Source organism: Oryzias latipes, chromosome 2, assembly GCF_053564925.1.
Source record: "Oryzias latipes strain Hd-rR chromosome 2, Olatipes_Hd-rR_3.1".
NCBI classification, from domain to species: Eukaryota; Metazoa; Chordata; class Actinopteri; order Beloniformes; family Adrianichthyidae; genus Oryzias; species Oryzias latipes.
In genome coordinates this window covers 9,142,338-9,163,490 of record NC_136238.1, presented here as the reverse complement: position 1 = coordinate 9,163,490, position 21,153 = coordinate 9,142,338, and the positions used below count along the sequence as shown (strand labels likewise).

Sequence of the window (21,153 nt, the reverse complement as noted above, 5' to 3'; positions counted from 1 at the left end):
GAAACGAACGATGCTACGTAGTTTGTCTAAGTGGGGTTACCATAGTGTGACCTCATCATTGGTCTCAGGCCCCCAAACACTTATTGCAGGCCGAACAGTTTTGGTACCTACCCTGTACAACAGCATCATCTGTAGGTCACAAGTGTATAAATCAAACAGGCTGCATGGTGGCGCAGTGATTTGCGCTCTTGTCTCACAGCAGGAAGGCCCCCGGTTCAAGTCCCAACTGGGAGGGGACCTGAACCAGAACATCAATAGAGGACCTTTCTGTGTGGAGTTTGCATGTTCTCCCGTGCATGAGCGGGTTTTCTCCGGGCACTCCGGCTTCCTCCCACCGTCTAAAAACATGCTTCATAGGATAATTGGTTGATCTAAATTGTCTCTAGTTGTGAATGTGAGAGTGTGTGATTGTGGACACTCTACCCTGCGACACACTGGCGACCTGTCGAGGATGCCCCCCCTGCTTTTGCCCACAAGTGGCCGGGATAGGCTCCAGCAGCCCTGTGACCCCGAAAGGGAATAAAATGAAAAAGCCGGAAAAAAAAAAGAAAATATCAAACCTCCACAACACTGGTATGTTCCATTTTAATCACGTTTCTTAAGGTGGCTTCGCAAGTCTCAATGGAATAACAAGACACACCTGCGCCCCCTTAAAGAAGCAGCGGTTTCTCTTTGCGACCTTCCATGAGCCTAGACAACCGAAAACACCTGTATGGGTCAATCCCCCCATACAGCTGCATGTGACACAGGTGTTAGCTGGATAAGGCGATCCTGGTTTCCGATTAGGTCCTCAAGATGACATCTTGAGGACCGTGGTCATTGTTTCAACAAAAAAAAAGGTCAGAATCTACAAGTGCTAATGTTAAGTAAACTCTAAAAACATTTTATCTCAGATTTTCTTGAGCTAAATGGGTTCAGAAAGAGTTGAAGGTAAGACCCGTATGGACAACTGATGTATTCGGTACTGCAAACAAAAATCCCTTTCAACATACCTTCACAAACGCTCTCAGATCAGGTAAATGCATAATTTCAGAACAGAGGGGTAAGACTTTACAGGATCCTCAAAGGAACAAACTGATTCCAGTAAGTAAATTAAGGAATCCCAGTCAAACTTTACCTCTGCTCATATCCATCTAAGTCAATTTTCCATCACTAGACTGCCTCACCACAAAGAGCAGCGCCCATCGATCCAGCCCGGTCCCACGTCGGGCCTCGATCCCATCTGTTTTCTGTAATAACACCAGGTAAAGTTGCATTCCAAGTGGGGTGATATTGTTTTTACAGTTAAGCAGCCTTTAAATATTTAAACGCAGATACAGCTGCTGACAGTACTAAGTAATTCAGTACAATACTGAACTACTTAGCATAGGATGCCTTTTATTTTGACTTTCATGAAACACTCCTAGTTTATTTTATTTTTTTATTTTGAGGTGTAATTTTTTGACGTCTGATTTGCGCGCCGTGGTTACAGCAGAGTCTCCCTGTCACTTCACATCAGAGCGCCTGAACCTGAGCTGAACGAAGCGGTTAGGGTTATGCGGAATCAACCGTGGCAATAATTCAATGCAAATGCTCGGGGCTCACATGGTGGCTGTCACAGCCATTGACTGTAAGATTTAATTTTTTACTAAGACTGTAGTGTCTTTATTTTCATACATTTATCATTTAGAGGCACAAACTGCATCTCTTAACCCATTTAATCATCTGTATTGTTGAGTCACGGGCGACATCTTCATCTGAAGAAGATGATTTCGTTTCAGCAATTGTCCAACCAACAAAATAACACAGGCTAGAAACCTATCTTTTATCGTGGGAGGACCTTTAATTAGATGGACGCCTATCATCACATACACTGGCTTCTATTATATTTCGTGTGCTTTTTTTTTTATTCTTATCTGAAATCTCTCCTGGCTCATTTTGTCCACTCTACCCGTCTACATGGCCTCTTCAGCCGGGCTGTTTTTTCCCCTCAATGGCAGAGAGTGCACGACTGAAAAAGAGAGGGCTAGACAACAGAGATTTAAAAAAAAAAGATATATACAAGAGGACTCGGCCGCTTTTCATTTCCGCTGCCCGGCTTTACAGCTTTTCATCGTTTGCAAGCTTCTGGCAAGCCCTTCTCCTTGAGAGGCCCATCTAGTCCACAATCTCAGGCCTTGTAATACAGTCCCTGGTCCAAAATGATAGATCACACTGCACATGGGCTGGTATTGTCTGCCTTGCTGATAAGCCGGCAAACTCTCAGAGGGTGGATGTATCGAATACCGGTAACCTCACAGAATCACGCTAGCATCAAGGTGCTTGTTCCAAACCAAGAACACCATTTTTTATTTTTTTAAATATATTTTGATTATAACATTAAAAAAATAACATAAAAAAGAAAGGTGTTCCCGGTTTCTGAGCTGCAAACAGTGCGAAGTATCGCCTTCATTACCAAGTGTTGTATTTGGATCTGATCTTCTGTTTCCTGACCCTGTTTCTGCCTCGGTTTGCCTGCCGCCTGCCCTGGCTCTCGCCTGGATTTTGACTACCCCGTCTCTCCTCGGATGTTCTCAGGCCTGTTATTGACCCCTGCCTGCCTGACCCTGATTTAGCTGTGTGGATATGGTGTCAAAATAGAGCCTAAAGTATTGCGCATCAAAACAGTAAAACCGCGCGTCAAAACCCCAAATCTGCGAATCAAAATGCATAAATTGAGAACCAAAACCCACAATTTGCAACCAAAAGCCTTTCCGCAAAGCACAATCCTATTTCTCAGCTGCCAATTTGTTTCCTCGCCATTCTGAAATCCTGTTTTTGAGTTACAGTTTTATTTTGAAATTGTCTTTTTGAGTTGCGCTTTTATTTTTTGAGTTGCGCTTTTATTTTTTGCGGTTTTGATTCTAAAACCTGTCGACGCGTAAAAACAGTGTCATGTCAGTCAAGGGGAGGGGAGGCGGGACATCCCTGATATCCAGAAGCTCATTGGCTGCCGAATAAGACCGAGTCTTACGTCAACAGACCAGTTTAGAATGTGCCGGTAAGTTTCTCATGTTTTTTCATATCTTTTACCATATTAAAAGATCAAACTTGTACTTTATTTAACCAGAGGACGCCAGCACAGTCAGATGAGAAGCTCCACCAGTAGCTGCTAGAGAAAAAAGATGTTAGAAAGTTAGATGTTGCATGAAAAACTATCACCATAGTTCTCCTGTGTTAGCATGCTATCTAGCTCAATGCTAGCGGGGTTTCCAGCTCTTCTCATGACTTTTATGGATTAAACAAAGTCCATTTTTTACCACAGTGTCAGGATCGGTCATGTAAACCTGGGAATAATTGCCAGTGGATTGTCACTATGGTTAATCAAATATGTTATAACCTATAAGGTTTCTCAATATTTTTCAGGGTTTACAGACAGAGGGAATTATTGAACAGAGAAACAATATTGCTGTGCCATATTATTCAAAATGTATGCGTCTGCACTATGCAGACTGGCAGAAGTCCGGTATTCGAGTGAATCAGAGCAGAGTAAATTGTAGGAGACCAGCAAAAACGTGCTTTATTCCACTTAAAATTATTCCAGTATTAGACATCAATAGAATTATTAGTATATTTAATTGGGTGGTGGTTTTAAAATTGACTATTGCTGTATGTCTGTTTTCTATAAGGGCCATTGTTATGCATGCCATAACAAAAAAGGGAGGAATACTGAGGCAGCTACGACGTGGATGTCTACAATTTCTTTAAGGTAATGAAAACAATTTTAATCTTAATTTTTCTCTTCTTTTTTTGGTTAATTAACTTTGCTGTTTTTGTTTCTTTCCAGATGCAGGCCCCAAAGACGTCCCAGTGTGATGCAAAGGCTGTCCAGCAGGCTCACATACATCTCCTGAGAGATGAGAGAAGCCTTTAAAATAGTTGTCCATTTTGACCATGATTGCATTGACAACATGCCCAGGCACACTGTCTGCTTCCCATTTCTTAGTGCCTGTACGAAAACAGTGACTTTTCCACCTCAAGTCTTTTAAGGAGTTTTAAAAACAGTTATTTTAATTTCTCTGAATTGTGGTTCAGAATTTCACAGAATCTAATGCACTTGACTCTGTGTTTCAAAGATCTTTGCAAAACCATCAGTCTTTTGTACAAAACACATTCAATGGTCAAACATTAAAAAATGAAGCTTTACAAAATACTAGTGTTGATTATTAGCCATTTATTTTCTTAAGGGGTGCAGTATTTTGTAAGGCAGATGAGATCTGTTCACATTGTTAGTTTTTGTTACATCCTGCTGTGAAGACATGCATAGATCAGTACATAAATGTTAATGTCTTGGCCATGGTTTTCTGATGTCCCACAAGGGTTGAACAGGTCTGAGAGGAGAGAGGACAGCCACAGAGGGAACAACAACTCCAACAGTTTCCTGCTCTGCCTGGTTTAAGTTAGTCTGTCATCGTCCAATGTCCACAGCATCCTGCACACAAAGAAAAATGTATTTAAGAAAGTTAAAATATATAATATAATATGTATATACACACACACCTTAATTGATACTCAGTAGCTGCATATTGTGAAGGGTAACTTCCTGTGTTAACCTGCAATCTTTAAGGTTGAGAATAAAATTATTTTGGAATACAGTTCAGAATCAGAAAAACTTTATTGATCCCACCTGTGGGAAGTTTGCTCTGGTACCTCAAATAAAAATTGTGTTTCTTAATTGTCTTTCTTTTATTTATTTATTTTAAATAGGGATTAACTTGATCCCAAACTAGGAAAGGTGTCACTTTCTTGCAGCAATATGTTGCTTTGTTGTTCAATCCATCTGTGTAATCCCTAAGGAAATATTGAAAAACCTTATATATACATGAATGTACTTCTTAAAAAACTATTTGATTAACCATAGTGACAATCCACGGGCAATTATTCCCAGGTTGACATGACTGATCCTGACACTGTGGTAAAAAATGGATTTTGTTCAATCCATAAAAGTCATGAGAAGAGCTGGAAACCCCGCTAGCATTGAGCTAGCTAGCATGCTAACACAGGAGAACAATGGTGATAGTTTTTCATGCAACATCTAACTTTCTAATATCTTTTTTCACTAGCAGCTACTGGTGGAGCTTCTCATCTGACTGTGCTGGCGTCCTCTGGTTAAATAAAGTACAAGTTTGATCGTTTCATATAGTAAAAGATTTGAAAAACATGAAAAACTTACCGGCACATTCTAAACTGGTCTGTTGACGTAAGACTCGGTCTTATTCGGCAGCCAATGAGCTTCTGGATATCAGGGATGTCCCGCCTCCCCTCCCCTTGACTGACATGTCGCTGTTTTTACGTGTCGACAGGTTTTAGAATCAAAACCGCAAAAAATAAAAGCGCGACTCAAAAAATAAAAGCGCAACTCAAAAAGACAATTTCAAAATAAAACTGCAACTCAAAAACAGGATTTCAGAATGGCGAGGAAACAAATTGGCAGCTGAGAAATAGGATTGTGCTTTGCGGAAAGGCTTTTGGTTGCAAATTGTGGGTTTTGGTCTCAATTTATGCATTTTGATTCGCAGATTTGGGGTTTTGATGCGCGGTTTTACTGTTTTGATGCGCAATACTTTAGGCTCTATTTTGACACCATACGTGGATGTTCAGCTGAGCTTATAAACCTGCTGCATTTAGATCCAGCTGTCTGCCTGTTCTTGTGACAGAGGCTCCACATATGGGCCTGGCCAGGCCCACGTTTAGCCAGCTCCACTATGGGGTGCATATCGAATATGCTCATAAACCCATGCTATCATATCAGTTTATCTATCCATATAGCTATCTTCTCCTTTCATTGATGCTCCTTCTGATACTATTTTCTGTATTTACCTGGCTTGAGATGGGCAAAAGCCTTTGTTTGTGCTTTATAAGTGCTGCATTTATCCTTTTTTTTCCTATTAATGTCTATTTGTTCATCTGTCTGTGCATCCATTCCTACTTTATTTTACTGTTTGTTATTTTTTTGGGTTTTTTGTTTGTTATTGTGGGCTTTTTGTAATTCTTTTTTTCTTTTAGTTAATTGTGGATTTTTGTGGGCCACCACATTTGCGGGGCGGCTAAAACAGTTTTTGGCGGGACAATGACCCCCTTCCTCACACCTTATATCCGAACCTGGACCTGGTCTATGATGTTTCCAAAAGACCGTGAATAAGAATGATCTCACAAAACCATCCCATCAGTAAAGGACTCCTTGAATCTATACTTGGCCTACTAAGCTTTACTAAAACCAGGCTTTTCTTCAGGTTAAATGATTTTCAATGGTTTCCTGTCTTGAGGACACTGCTTTTTTCATGTTTAAATGCAAACTATAAAGGCTGTTGTTCCTCACGTATCATCAAGGATACAAAAACAGCAGCGTTTTATCTTTTTGTATGAATAGGAATTATTCATTCGAGCCAGTTCTCATTCAGCAGCCGAACATCTCTTATTTGATAAGGTTAAGTTTAGAATTTTTTGAGCAGAGACATAAATTGATGTGCATGCAGGAGCTGCTCTCTTTGAGCCCACACAGCAGACACTGTAACTGTGGAACAAAGAAAAGAATACCTTTTTTTAGCATGCGTGTGTGCGTAAATGTGGATCTCTGTTTCTGCTTGTATTTTTGCGACACGTATTTTTTTTTTTTTTACACTCTGAGCAGAATTTGCTTTGTGCGGCCTGCGTGCACACTCTTAATTTGGGCTTGTCTGTGTGTGACGGCGTGTGATGCATTAACCTCACACGCTTCTTCCTTCCTGACTCCTCGGAGTGCCTGCAAGTGCGGTTGGTCTAAAGGAAACCTGACTGCCTAAATCACACTGAAGAGACGGAAACAGATGTTAATTAGCTTTAATTTGCCTTTTGTTGTTCTGCTGCCAAGGCATCACAAGACACTTCTCTATTTTATTACACCATAGTGTTGCACTGGCACAAACAAGCCTGACAAAACAACGGCTGTTGTCCTAACATTGTCGAATGCACAGTAGTTTTAAAAAACGTACAAAATCTGTCTTGTATATGTGTATAATGGGGGGAAAAAACGTACAAACAGCGTCGTAGCAGTCTGGAACACCAGGTCAATATATTAAGAAAAGAAGGTGCATTTAACTTGTTTTTTTGTTTTTAATATGTAACAAACAGTGTGTTTAAAATAGGAATGTCAAACTGCAGGCCTGGAGGACTGGCCTCCTGCTGGGTTTCCAGAAATCCTGCAGCTGATTACCTGGTTCAGGTGTGTTTAACTAATAAGGAGCTTCAATGGGAGGTTGGTTGGAAGACATCTAGAACACTGGCACTTAAGGCCTGGAGTTTGACACCCCTGGTATTAAAGTAGCATTAATATTTAGCCCCCATTTTAACTTAGGATGATTTGCTTTCTCCTACCCTCCTGAGTTATAGCATGCTAACACGAACTTCACCAAACTTCAAGCTGAATTCCCTCACCTCAACCCAACTGTGCGACTCCAGGCCTAAGGGTTGCATGATTTCCAAATATCCAAGCCCTACTCATGACTGATCACCTGGTTAAGGTGTGTCCAGCCATTTAGAACATTCCAGAGCAAGGTATGTTGGAAGACATGCAGGAATGCAGCATTCGAGGCCTGGAGGTGGCCTGCGAGTCCTGCTGACCCCTACAGACTATATGGTGCAGGGAAATGCAGTGCACTACTTGTTTTTGCTTTAAATGCCAAATATGATGACACCCATTTGACAAAGTAAAAACCTAATAAATCTGAACATTTTAAGAAGACTATTTATTAATCGGCTGTGTTCTGTTTTGAAATTTAAGTTCAATTGCAGCATTCCTTCAAAATCAAGGCAAATCCAAAGGAAAACTGTTAGCTAATGACATATATTCTGTCTTTTTTGTCTCTGATTATAGACACAGATTGTGACTCCATCCTTAAAGAACATCTGCCATAGAGTTTTAATTTGATAAAGGAACAGATATTGGAGTGAAGCGCCTGCTTACGATAAGGCCACATACCAGCCCATGTCCCCATTAGCAATTATCCACGAACACACCTTTATATTTGAATGAATCATCTCAAGTTGTGTCTGTGATGTTGGGGAAAAAACAGGAGAATCTTTGTGTTCTCTTCACTGCCAGGCATCACACATGCAATTATATTACTAGCTGGGTTAACGTGCCTGTGATATTCAAAGGCTTCCTGTACTAATTTGTTGAAAGGTTACCGCTGTGACCTTGTTGCTAATTCAATCTTAGATGACTATCATATTTCAATCAACGTGTATCGGCAGACGGGGGATAATGAGCAGTGGTAACTGGATTAGCGGCGATACAGTGATGGCAGATTGCATGTGTGAAAGGCTGATAAGTGTATCCAAACTGCCTAGGTGAAAAGGAAAAGTAGTTTCTTGCTATGCAGCTCTAGAAAAAATTAAACAGTTCTACGATTGGGGTTTAATTTCTCAATGTTCTGGCTTTCAGAAAAAGAACTTTCATCTTACTCATTTATTTATTTTTGCAAACTCATTACACTTTGACGTGACAATCTAGTGCTTTTGTGCGTCAGTACCAAGTCTGGCTAAATATGGGAGGTTGTGTCAGACAAGGCTTCCGACTTAATACTAGAGACAAATTAGTCGTGTATATCATGAACAGCACTTTTGGACCAAATGGATGCTGGCCACCGTTATCATTGTCTTAGATGGTGGGGATGTTAAACTGGACTACCATTGGTGAAAGAGCGAGAGGAGGAAGAAGTGCTTGTAGGCAAAGAGAGAAAAGAAACAACACCTTCCAAAAACGATGAGGAGAAAAACAAAAAAGAATGTGGAATATGACTGAGTCAACCCTCTATACTGTCACATGGTGCCTCCCTGCCAAGCTTGCTTTCAGGGACACGGGAATGTTTGTGTCACTGAGAGGATGGTGGCTTCAAAGAATACATGAAGGACAAGCCAACAAAGTGGGGTTGTATGCCATTTTGTTTTAGCAGATTTGCAAACTGCTTACACCTATATTTTTTGAGTGTGTTAGCGATAACTCTCCCCCATCACAAATGGCTGTGTGGGAACTGCTGTCCTATCGGACTTGAGGTTGGGCTATAAACCATGAGTTGACGAATTTCTGATTACAGGATCTTTACATTGCAACAGGTGTTAGCTGATCAAAAAATCTACTGCTACATGATCACCGCACTCGGTAACGTATGTTCAAGCGACCACTTTTAACGGAAGGTCTGCATGTATATATGCTTTTTGGGCTTCCGTGTTCAAAACTCTTGCGCAAACAAAATGCACATTCAGACCGTTCAAAACTAATAAAACTAGAAAAGTTTAATGTCTTTGTCTTGTCCTGGTACATCCCCTGTCCGTCCTGGGAGAAGATCACTCTTTCATGTAGACATCCCTGAGCTGTCTTCTTTTATTTCCCCCCCGGAATCTGTTTTTATTTTAATTTTATTTTTTTTGTAGTTTTTCTTACCCAAAAGAGGGGTCTGAGGGTACGGAAGCCCAGTTTAGTTAAGTCTGTTTACCTTAGTTTAGCAATCAGCTGTTGTTTTTTTCATAACTAATTTCATATATTATTTTACAGTGAAGCCCATCGAGAAAACTGATATGTAATATTTAGCTATATAAATAAAACTGAATTAAATTAAAATGGATGAATACATAAAAAATTGATTTTTTTTTGTAAAGAACCTGTTTGCTAACTTGGCAATCTTTCAAGCATAATTATGTCAAACAAAGTAGTGCAAGTCTAGATACTCAAGTCTAGATACTCAAGTCTAGATACTTGAGTCTCACAATTGTTTTAAAGAAAGTATTTCACTCCACTGTTTTATTTCAGTTAGTTTTTGGGTCTCTTGGTTTTATGAGTAAAATAATCCATCTCCTTTAATCTTCAGTCTGGTAGTCAAAAAATTGGTTAAATGGTCCAGTTGTCTTTTTTTTTGTTTTTTTTTTAACACAAAGGAGTTTATTTTACTAACTCAAAGCCACCTGGAGGGGGATCATTTTCCAATTCTATCACAGACAATGTGTCTTATTTCCAAAACAGAAAAAAAACAAAGAACAGAGTTTAGATTTTTAAAGAGTTTCTAAACTGGCTGTTGGGGCTGTGCATATGTCTTTTGTTGAAACTGTGATGATTGGGTCTTGTGTTTGCCCATGTTGTGTGTAAGTGGTAGATTTTTCAGGGACGCGCCTGCGTCACCATGGCTTTCAGTAATCGCACCAGCAGCTCCCTTAAAGATTTCCTAGTCATTAATTCACTGACAGGTTTGTCTGACTGTAGGCAGGTAAAAACAGAGATTGAGCTAAATAGTGAAGTTAGCCAGAACTTCTTCTTTATTTGAAGGGTTAATTGTAGCACCTTCACTTTTCTCCACCTTTTATCTAGAATAAATCTTTCACATCTCTTTAAACTGAGGGTAGAAGAGACCAGTTCACATACATTGATTGTTAAAATCTGGGAGAGGTCAAAGGTAAAGGCTTCAGAAATGGGCGGGACACAATTGTAGAAGCCAAAGATTCTTTTTGGGGCCATCATTGTGTTTTAAATACCAAAACAGACAAAGATTTCTTAAAAAATGGGCGAAGAATAATTGAAGTGTCCATTTAGGTGAACGTTTTTTGCCAATATTTGCAATTGAATAGCACCAAAACAATGATTAGTAGTAAATAAAAGACTGTTCAGTGATATAGTCTGTGAGAAATATATAACTATAAAAAAAAACTACTAACAATTTAACTATATTACACGACAGAATTTTAGGGCCACCACGAAAATGAAAAAAAAGTGAAATTACAACTTTTAAGTCGTACATTTACAATAAAAAATCTAGTAAATTTACAAGAAAAAAACTCGTAAATTTACGAGATTAAAGTCGAAGTGAGCATACAGAACAGCATGTGAACGCCACGCAGCAGAGTAAATCGACTAAACTCAGTTGAACAGGTAAGCTGAATGTTTATTGATAGCGTTCTAAATCTTTGGAAGTTTATTTGTTTGATTTACGATTTATTAATGTTTTATTTATTGATGGGTTGTTTGCAGGATCTCTGCAGCCCCTTGATGAAGCCGTCGGTATCCCTGAAGCCGTCCACTTGAATCCCTTCTTCCTCCACCAAAGGCAAGATCTCTACGTTTGTGTGATGCTTCCGTCTGAGGAGCACTTTTTTGGCATTTTCAACATTCTAATGCTAATGTAACAGACTATTTTCATTCCTCTTTATTGTTTTATGTTGAAACGGGACATTTCATTTGGAGGAGGGGGCGTATGCAACTCTGTTTACTTCCGTATTGGTGTTCGGATGAAAGGTTCATGACGTAATGAGACAAATGAACTTCAGGTTATGTAAATGAAAAGGAAAATAAAGGCTGCAGCGTTCTTCTACACCCAAACGTGTCTCTGAGCTCCTTATTTTACATATGAAAGTCCGCTTTACTGACACCGAACCCCGGAAAGCCGACTCCACTGAAAATAATCTGATCTTGAGTCGCCAAAAGGTTCAGAATCTCTTTGTTTTATAAACCTATCCGGAAATAAAGCTTCACAAAAGGCTCCACATATTTCATATTCAAGCTGGGCTCCGATAAATGGAAAACCTGTGCTTTTTCCTCGTTAATCTATGACTTTATTTCTCGTAAGTTTACGAGAAAAAACTCTGCACTTGGCACAAATATACTAGGTTTTTTCTAGTATATTTACAACTCAAAATCTTGTAATTTAACAGTTATGACTTTCTTTCTCGTAAATCTACGACTTAAAAGTTGTAATTGATTTTTTTTTTTTTTAGAAAATACAGATTTTTTTTCTTAATTGTGCAAAAAGTAGAGATTTTGAGAATAAAACAATTAAAATGATCAAAATCATACATCTGGATTGGATTGGATCGGGACAGATTAGTTGACACATAGATATTTTATTAGTGGCTGCTCATGATGGTGAGCACGATGATCACCTGAAGACACGAAACGTATTTCAATAAGGAACTAAAAACCGCCAATCCTGCCCAAGGCAATTTTTGACCAGAGTCAGAATCAAGACCGCCCAATCTGGACACACTGAAAAAGAATACTATTCCGTATCAGATGGATGTGTCTATAATCATGGCGGGCGGTCAAAGCTGCCTCACTGACTCTTCGAGAGTTGCAGGTAGTTGTTTTTCATCAATGCAGTAGTGCTTATTTGTTAACTAGAGGAATACTGTATGCCTTTAATGAATAAAACAAATCAAGGATGTGACAAATTTTAGTATTCTACTAATAGTAGAGTTCTCTAATGAATTGAAGTATTGTATCATGTAGGCCTAGTAAGATAAGAAAAGTTAAGAAACTTTATTCATCCCACAATGGGGAAATTCTCTTATTTTCAGCAGCAAAAGAAGAAATACAGAGATACAAACAGCACAAGAATGGGCATACCCAGAGGATAAAGTGACTATTGAAACAGTTAACTCTGATCTAGTAAAAATCTTGACTTATAAGTGTAAATTCTCAAATTCAGTTACAGATGTGTCAAATGCTTTGTAGCCTTACCTCCATTTCTCTTCATCTTCCTTGGTCGAGATAAGAGGTATTCACATCACATCAGTCGCATAGGGAAGTGCCCTGATTTTATTAATCAATCCAGAAATGGGTAAACTATGTTTCCGCATGTGCCCCTGTAATTTTGCCTTTGTTACAATTACTACATTTTGGCTTAGCGGTCACCATGTTTGCTATCCAATAAAATTGGACATGTGCAGTCATATCTGTGATTTGGTCTATTAAGATCCACCTCGAACGCAAGTCAAAGTACTTGTATTTTTTGTGTGTAAAAGTTGTACTATTGACAATGATTGGCCAAGTTATGTATACCAAAGTTAAACTCTATTGCTACTGATTTGGACGCCAACTTTACAGACATTTTAGTTCAGAAGTTCTCCAAATGGAGAAAACGTTTTGAAAAACAACATAACGTTGTCAGCCATTGTCCAAATTCAAAATGTTCATTGTACTGGCAGTAATCTTAGCAGTATTGGCTAATGAACTTTCCAGCTCTTTTTTTTCCGCTTTTCACTCCTTTTATGAAATAGAAAAATGAAATGGTATTTCAGGCCACACTCAATTTCCCTGTTATTGCCATCTTGTAAATGAAAAATAATGAACTACAAAGGCAAACAGAGAAAATATATAAATATTTATTTATTATAAACACAAATGAGTGCCTATCTCAAAAGCCATGGCAAGTCTAGAATTAATGGGATCTATATCTCACAATGTGGTCATAAAACAAACAGAGAAAAAAAATCACTCTAAAGACCAAGCGAGGCGGATAATACAAAAAAAAAAACACAAAAAAAACCTAAAGCATTTCAGCAGATCTTCGTGTAAAAACTTTTCTTATCCTTGTGTGTCATGCTAATTAACTGCCAGCAAGATCAAAGTGGTAGGAGGTCGAGAAAAAAGTCTGTCACATCAAACTAACTGTATAATTTCAGCACAACGCTGCCGACAAGTTCAGAGAGATGAAATGTCTGAACTTATCAGTAGATATTAATCACTAGCAACACATTTTTCTCAACATCACAACATGTTTTGTACACCAGGCCCTTTAAAAAAAAGAATAACAAACTTCTTTTAGTGTGTGAAAGATAAGATTAAGAAAACTTAAGTGATTAAAATGGTAAAGAAATGTTTTCTATCTACTGATTTAAGCTCCTCTCAGTTCCACAACCTCTGGTGTTATGGAAACATAGTGAAACATAGTGGGTCTAAAAGACTCGACCATGCCAATAACGATGGGGTTAAGGGCTTTTGAACATCACGACTAAAATGGCTTTCTTCACTGAGGATGCCTCTTTCCACGACTGACAATTCTTTAAAGTTTAACCCTTGTGCTATCTTAGATGACCCCACCCTTACATTGACGTGTTCTCCCTACCATGACAAAGGTGGATAAAGGTGGAAAGATTTCATGTAATCCATGGACACCAGTGAAGATCACAAATCATTGATGAAACTCTTTTTTTTTTTTTTTTTGAAGGTATTCAAGTATCTGCATCTACTTGGAAAATAATTCCTTAAGCGGGATTTCTTTTGCAATGATTTAAAATGTATGATTGAAATTTCCCCTTTTTTTATTTAAACAAATCTCAGGGCTTAAAAGTTGAGAATCCAATCATTTTGAGGTGTTTTTCCATTGGTTACTAAATTAATATTTGATAATGACATAATTACAAGCATAATTAAAGCTACAAGTAGCATTTAGCGGGCCCGAGCACGTGCGACCGCATGGCACGAGCGACCGCCCCGTGAGCAACGCCCTGCTCGAGCCATTCTCGTCGTTTTTTCTTGTCCATTCTGGAGCTCCAAGCTATTGTTAATACGACAGCAGCCTGGGGGGGGGGGGGGGGGGGGGGGGCTGTAATCTGTTGCCTTAAGGGACAAAGACTTTTGCATATAGCATGAAAAAAATTCAAGCAATGATGATAATTGCTATCACTGTCCCTAAGGATGAGAACAATAGAACTCATTCAATTTCCACTACAATGTCTAGATGAGTGTCAGCTATGTCTGATAACTTGGCCAATTAGCTGGACCGGGATCTTGCAAAGTGCAGGTGGTTAACGTCCAGTGTGATGAGTCTGTGGACGGCAACAGTACAGCATAGCTTTTGGTTTCCACAAGAGAAGAACTCCTGACACATCTGCCCTAACAGACAACTACAAGAGGAGTTGAAATGTATAACACGGTGAAGGAGTTTTTGTGCAGAAAAAGGTACAATTAGAAAAGCTGGTAGCAGTGACTGCAGATGGGACTCCTGCTATGATCAATAGACAAACAGGTTTCATCACTCACTGTAAAGCTGACCCAGACTTTCCAAAATGTCTGCATTACTGCTGCGTCATTCACCAGCAGGCCTTATGTGCAGAAGTGATTGGCTCTGGACATATAATGACTCTTATTCTGAAAATCGTAAACAACCTCAGCTGCAAAGCAAAACAGCACAGGATTTTTAAGGTGCTATTGGAGGAGATGTCTGTTGAATATGGTGAATATGAACATTGTGAATCTGAACTTGCATTCTTGACTGACATTACTGGAAAACTAAACCACTTGATCTGCGAGCTGCAAGACAATGGCAAAACTATTTCTTTTTGACCAGCCTGCCTGAGCCAGTGTTTTTCTTGTGGGGATCTTTTCTGCCAGGGCTTGTCAGCTTGGTCAGTGGATGTTGCTGCAGTTGTCTCCCTTGCTGGGACAGCTGGAGTTAAACACAGCAGCTCACGGCTCTGAAGTGGACCCCGTTGCTGTCCCAGTCTGGATGGGCACTGTGGCGATGTTCCAATGGCCAGGCTGGCTCCTGGTATAAAGAGATTCCCAAATACCATTTCCTAACCGCAGAGCCAAGGATGTGTTTACATGTTTAGGTCAAAAATGTGATGGACAGCTTCATGTTGTCTAAACATGCCACCCTGTTATTAATCCAGTTGATATGGTTCTCCATCTGTGTCTAGGTGATAGAAAAGCATTTTTTTTTATATTTAGAGCTCTAAGCAAACAAAACATTGTCTATATAAAAGAGCTTTTACAATTGTGCACTTTTAGCAGGTCTCTGAGTTCATGTGACCAATGTATGGTGGATTTTCACAGACCTTGTTTAAAACTGAAGGTGAGAGAGACTTAGAGAAATGGCTTCATTGTTCTGGAGTTCTTTGTTTCATCCACAGAAGAGTAGAATTGGTGATTGATTTTGAAAAGCTGCTGAAAAAAGTATCTTTTTCAAATTGCAATTTCTAACTTGGGTTTTACATTTTGTGTTCCATTTTTTGTGCTTTAATTGGGAAGCATTTGTTATTTGTTTGGTGTTTTTAAGGTTCTGCAAATATACACATCATTTTTTAGAGACATTTGTTATCAGTTGTGTTTGTTGATTTGTAGTTTAATTTCATTGGATGTATAGATGTCGTGTGGGGGGGAGGCTCGAGAGCAGGTAGGACCCAGGCGCAGAGACGGGAGGCAAACGGTTTCAGGGCAAGTGGGTTTATTTAACTAACAAAAAGCGCTGCAGAGCAGGATGACAAAACTAAAAACAAAAACTTACTGTGGCATGGCAAGGGACATGGACGCCAGACAAGAAGACGTGATCAACATGAGCAGAAGTTAATGGACCAGCACAGGAGGAAGGCAGAGACAAGACTTATATACAGACAGGGCAGACAAGACACAGGTGAACACGATTAGGGCAGATGGGGACCAAAGGAAGTAAAACTCAAGAAACATGACAAGACAGGAAACCTTTCAAAATAAAACAGGAAACAGAACCAAACAAGACAGAACAAGAACTAAAGCGAAAAAAAGACAACAAACTGAAACCATGACAATAGAAAGGAAAAGAAGTTCAAACATTGATTATAAAAAAGGATATAAGAGATAAAAAAAAAAGAAAAAGGAAAAGAAAAAAGATAAAATATTGATTTAATTGCATTTTGAATGAATAAAAAACAATGATTAATAGAATCAGAATCAGAATCAGGAATCAGAAAAAGTTTTATTGCCAGGTTCAGTAGAGCGCACTTTACAAAACGAGGAATTTGACTTGGTGTATAGTGCAATTAAGAATAAGTTAAAAATTAAGTTAACAACAACAACACACTATATACAGTAGAGTAAGGTGAATTAAAGTGGGAGCACAGATGGGCTGGGATGGTGGGGCCTGTAAGTGGCACCGACAGTCCTTTGGTGGGCGGGGGGGGGGGGGGGGGGAGGGGGGGTCACCTGGGGGAGTTGGGGTTCTGTTCAGCAGGCTGGCTGCAGTGGGGAAGAAGCTGTTCTTGTGGCGCGAGGTCCTGGTCCTGATGGACCGGAGCCTCTTGCCAGAAGGGAGGGGCCGAAAGAGATTATGTCCTGGATGAGAGGGGTTGGCTACAATCCTGGCTGCCCGCCTCCAGGTCCTGGAGATGTGCAGCTCCTGGAGAGACGGGAGGTGGCAGCCGATCACCTTCTCTGCTGAGTGGATGACGCGTTGCAGCTTGGCCTTGTCTCTGGCCGTGGCCGCAGCGAACCAGACTGTGATGGAGGACGTGAGGGTGGATTCGATGATGGCGGTGTAAAAGTCTACCAGCATCTTTTCAGGGAGGTGAAACTTCTTCAGCTGCCTCAGGAAGTACATCCTCTGCTGGACCTTCTTAGTGATGGAGCTGATGTTCTGCTCCCACTTGAGGTCCTGGCTGATGATGGTTCCCAGGAAGAAGAAGGACTCCACAGAGGTCACCGGGGAGTCACAGAGGATGACAGGGGGGAGGGGGGCTGGGGCCTTCCTGAAGTCCACTGTCATCTCCACTGTCTTCAGAGCATTAAGCTCCAGGTTGTTAGCGCTGCACTATGACACCAGCCTGGCTATTTCACTCCTGTAGGCCGACTCATCTCCGTCAGAGATGAGGCCGATGAGTGTGGTGTCGTCAGCAAACTTCAGGAGTTTGACAGACAGGTGACCAGCTGTGCAGCTGTTTGTGTACAGGGAGAGTAACAGGGGTGAAAGGACACAGCCCTGGGGGGATCGGGTGCTTGTGGTCCGAGTATCTGAGACGAGCTTCCCCAGCCTCACATACTGCTGTCTGTCCGTCAGGAAGTCTGTGATCCACCTGCAGGTGGAGTCAGGCACATTCATCTTGGAGAGTTTTTAATACTAAAGATGTATGAAAGACATACCGAAAAAATATGTCTTTCAGTGTTTAACTGGCTGTCTTTGGATTATGCATGCCTGAGTAATGGCCATTCTTACTTCTCATCTCTCTGTTCACTGCTTGCTAATTTACATAGCAGGGGTCCCAGCAGGAGGGGGCGGGGTTGTAACACGACTCCTTCAGCAGAGCCAGGCTGAGAGAGGCTTTGACATGTAAGATGTTAGATGTTAGAATGCTAGATGTTAGAATGACCAGTTCATTTTATATCTATGAAAATATTCAGGGAGCTATGGGACATCTTCAGCTATAGGTCTGTGAAAATTGGGGTCGATTGTTGAAACATAAGTTACCATAAAAAAATGTTTGTTTGGAGTCTAGACAGATTTAACACAGGTTTTTGGATGAAAAAGGATTTTTTATAAATCATCTGTTACACTTTTAAGTCTGAAAAAAATATGGAAGGCAGCAAACACAGATCCTTACCGTTTTTAATTTTTTTGTGCTGATATTTGAAAGATAAGTTATGCAAAAAAATAGGTGTTTGCAGTTTTGCCTAAAAAGACGTTTTCGGACCTTTTTGGATCAAATGTTGTCTAAAAGTTCACCTGTAACTTCAATCATTCTGAATTTTTTTAGGAAAACTAAACCACTTCAACTGTGATCTGCAAGGCAATGGTAAAACTATATTTTTTATGGAACAGCCTGCAGTGTTTCTTGTGGGGATCTTTTCTGCCAGGGCTTGCCGGCTTGGTCGGTGGTTGTTGCTGTTACCAATCCAGTTGATATGGTTCTCCATCTGTGTCTAAGTGATATAATCAGAATCAGAATCGTTTATTGTCATTGTACATGGGGATACAATGAAATTGCAGCAGCCTTGGAGTGAAGGAGTTACATAAAATAAAAATAAAAATAGAATAGAAAAAGAAATACTGTATTTACAACTCTTAACAAAAAATGAACAATATGGACAGAAACTGTTAAATATTAAATATTTGTGAATAAAATAGAAAGGAATTACATGAGTTGCTGTGAGCACAGCTTAATAAATATCAAGTTATTGCACAGTGACCCGGTTAGACAGTCAGGATATTGCACGCATTGTAGTAAAATTAGAGTGAGGTGTGGTTGGTGGACGTATGTGCATTCCGTATGATAATTGCCTATGGAAAAAAGCTGTTTCTTAGTCTGTTTGTCCTGGTTCTGATGGACCTGTACCTCCTTCCAGAGGGCAGCAGTTCAAACAGAGGGAAAGCAGAATGGGTGGAGTTAGTGGTGATGCTAGTCACTCTGCTGATGCAGCGAGACTGGTAAATGTCCTTCAGTGAGGGGAGGGGGCAGCCGATGATCCTCTGCGCTGTCTTTACCACTCTCTGGAGACTCTGCCGTTCTGCTTCAGTGCAGTGGGAAAACCACACTGTGATGCCATAGGACAGAATGCTCTCAATGGTTGAGCGGTAGAACGTTACCAGCAGCTCCTGGCTGACGTCGTTCCTCCTAAGTTTTCTCAGGAAGTGCAGGCGTTGCTGGGCCTTCCTGATGACAGTCATGGTGTTGTTAGACCATGTGAGGTCAGCAGAGATGGTGGTGCCCAGGAGGGTGAAGCTGTGGACCCTCTCCACACAGTTTCCATCGATGTAGAGTGGGGGTGGATCTGTTCTGTTTTTTCTGAAGTCCAGGATGATCTCCTTGGTCTTGGTGGTGTTCAGGATGAGGTTATTAGCCTGACACCACCTTGAGAGTTTCAGGACTTCGTCTCTGTAGGCCGTCTCGTCGTCCCCAGAGATCAGCCCCACCACAGTAGTGTCGTCTGCAAACTTCACCACGGTGTTGCTGGTGTGGGCTGGTCTGCAGTCTGCTGTGTACAGTGTGTACAGCAGAGGACTCAGCACACATCCCTGTGTGGAGCCTGTGCTCAGCGTCCGGGTGGAGGAGAGGTGGGGGTCAAGTTTGACTGTCTGTGGTCTGTTTGTCAGGAAGTCCTTGATCCACGAGCAGGTGAGTGGGTGGAGTCCTAGTTCAGACAGTTTGTTGACCAGAATGTCAGGAATGATTGTGTTAAAGGCTGAGCTATAGTCCACAAAGAGCATCCTGGCGTAGGTGTCTCTGTGTTCCAGGTGGCTCAGCGCAGTGTGGAGGGTGATGGAAATGGCATCATCCGTTGATCTGTTTGCTTTGTAAGCAAACTGGTGGGGGACGAAGATTGGAAGGAGGGAGTCTTTGATGTGTCCCAGGAGCAGCCGCTCCAGACACTTTGTGATGACAGCAGTGAGTGCAACTGGGCGGAAGTCCGTGAGGAAGGCTGTGGATGAGGACTTTTTGGGTATCGGGATGATAGTGGATGACTTCAGGCAAGCAGGGATGAAAGCCTGAGCTAGCGACAGGTTGAAGATTTTTGTGAAGACCTGGGAGAGTTGATCGGCGCAGGCCCGCCGAACCTTTCCGGGAACTCCATCAGGTCCCGCCGCTTTCCTGGGGTTTACCCTGCTGAACATCCGTGCCATCCGTGCCACGTCCATAAATGCATTGTTTTTATATTTAGAGCTCTAAGCAACCAAACAGTTGTCTATATAAAAGAGCTTTTACAATTGTGCACTTTTAGCAGGCTGAAAAAATTATCTTTTTAAAATTGCCATTTCAAATTTGGGTTTTAAATTTTGTGTTCCATTTTTCTGTGCTTGTATTGGAAGGATTTGTTATTATTTTGTTTAAAAGTGCTACATATTGTATATACACATAATTTATTTAGAGAAATTTGCTATACGTTGTGTTTTTTGGTTTTGTAGTTTAATTTCATTGGATTTATATTAAGGAAAAGAAGTTGCAGCATTGATTAAAAAAGGATAAAAGAGACATTTACTGTCTAAGTCTTATGTTACATCTGTAGAACTGTACTGAGAGTTGGGTTTTGTTTTGGAGCACATTCATATGTTTTGTTTGTAAAAAAAAAAAAGATAAAATATTAAGTTAATTGCATTTTACATGACTAGAAAAGCAATGATTATTCATAAAAATCTATGAAAGACATACAAAACAAATGAAAAAGCAGTCTGCCCTCCCTCTTGTGTCTAAACTATTGTCACCTCACTTCTGGGTTAGTTAGCATATAAACAGGCAGCTGGTGTGTGTGTGGGGGGGGGGGGTGAAATTTGACTCCAGCAACAGAGCAGGCTGAGGAACAAGCTGCAGCATGAGGAAAAGACTGAAGCATGTAAGAGGAAATGACATCCTACAGTTGACCAGTTCATTTTATATCTGTAAAGAATATTCAATAAGCATTTAGACATGTTCAGCTATATGCGTGTGAAACTTGGTGTGGATATTTGAAGCATAAGTAATTTTAAAACACACTTGTTTGGAGTCCAGACGGAAAAAGCACAGGTTTTGGGATGAATCAGGATTTTTTTAAAATCATCTGTTTCACCTGGACTTCTGAAAAAAATATGGAAGGCAGCAAACACAGATCCCTACATTTAAAAAAATAAATGGTGTTGATATATGATGATTAAGTTATGAAAAAAAATA

The 21,153-nt window shown here is 40.4% G+C and overlaps 2 long non-coding RNA genes across 2 annotated transcripts; one reads left to right on the top strand and one right to left on the bottom strand.

The window, feature by feature from the left end:
* Positions 1-1,320: 1,320 nt before the first annotated feature.
* LOC144990105 (uncharacterized) lies at positions 1,321-4,169 on the top strand. Its single transcript, XR_013654052.1, has 2 exons — positions 1,321-3,727; positions 3,806-4,169. It is a non-coding gene; the product is annotated as an uncharacterized LOC144990105 (long non-coding RNA).
* A 3-nt stretch (positions 4,170-4,172) lies between these two features.
* Positions 4,173-7,218, bottom strand: LOC144990096 (uncharacterized). Its single transcript, XR_013654042.1, has 2 exons — positions 5,192-7,218; positions 4,173-4,450 (listed from the first exon to the last, which is right to left on the bottom strand). It is a non-coding gene; the product is annotated as an uncharacterized LOC144990096 (long non-coding RNA).
* Between the last annotated feature and the right edge of the window lie 13,935 nt (positions 7,219-21,153).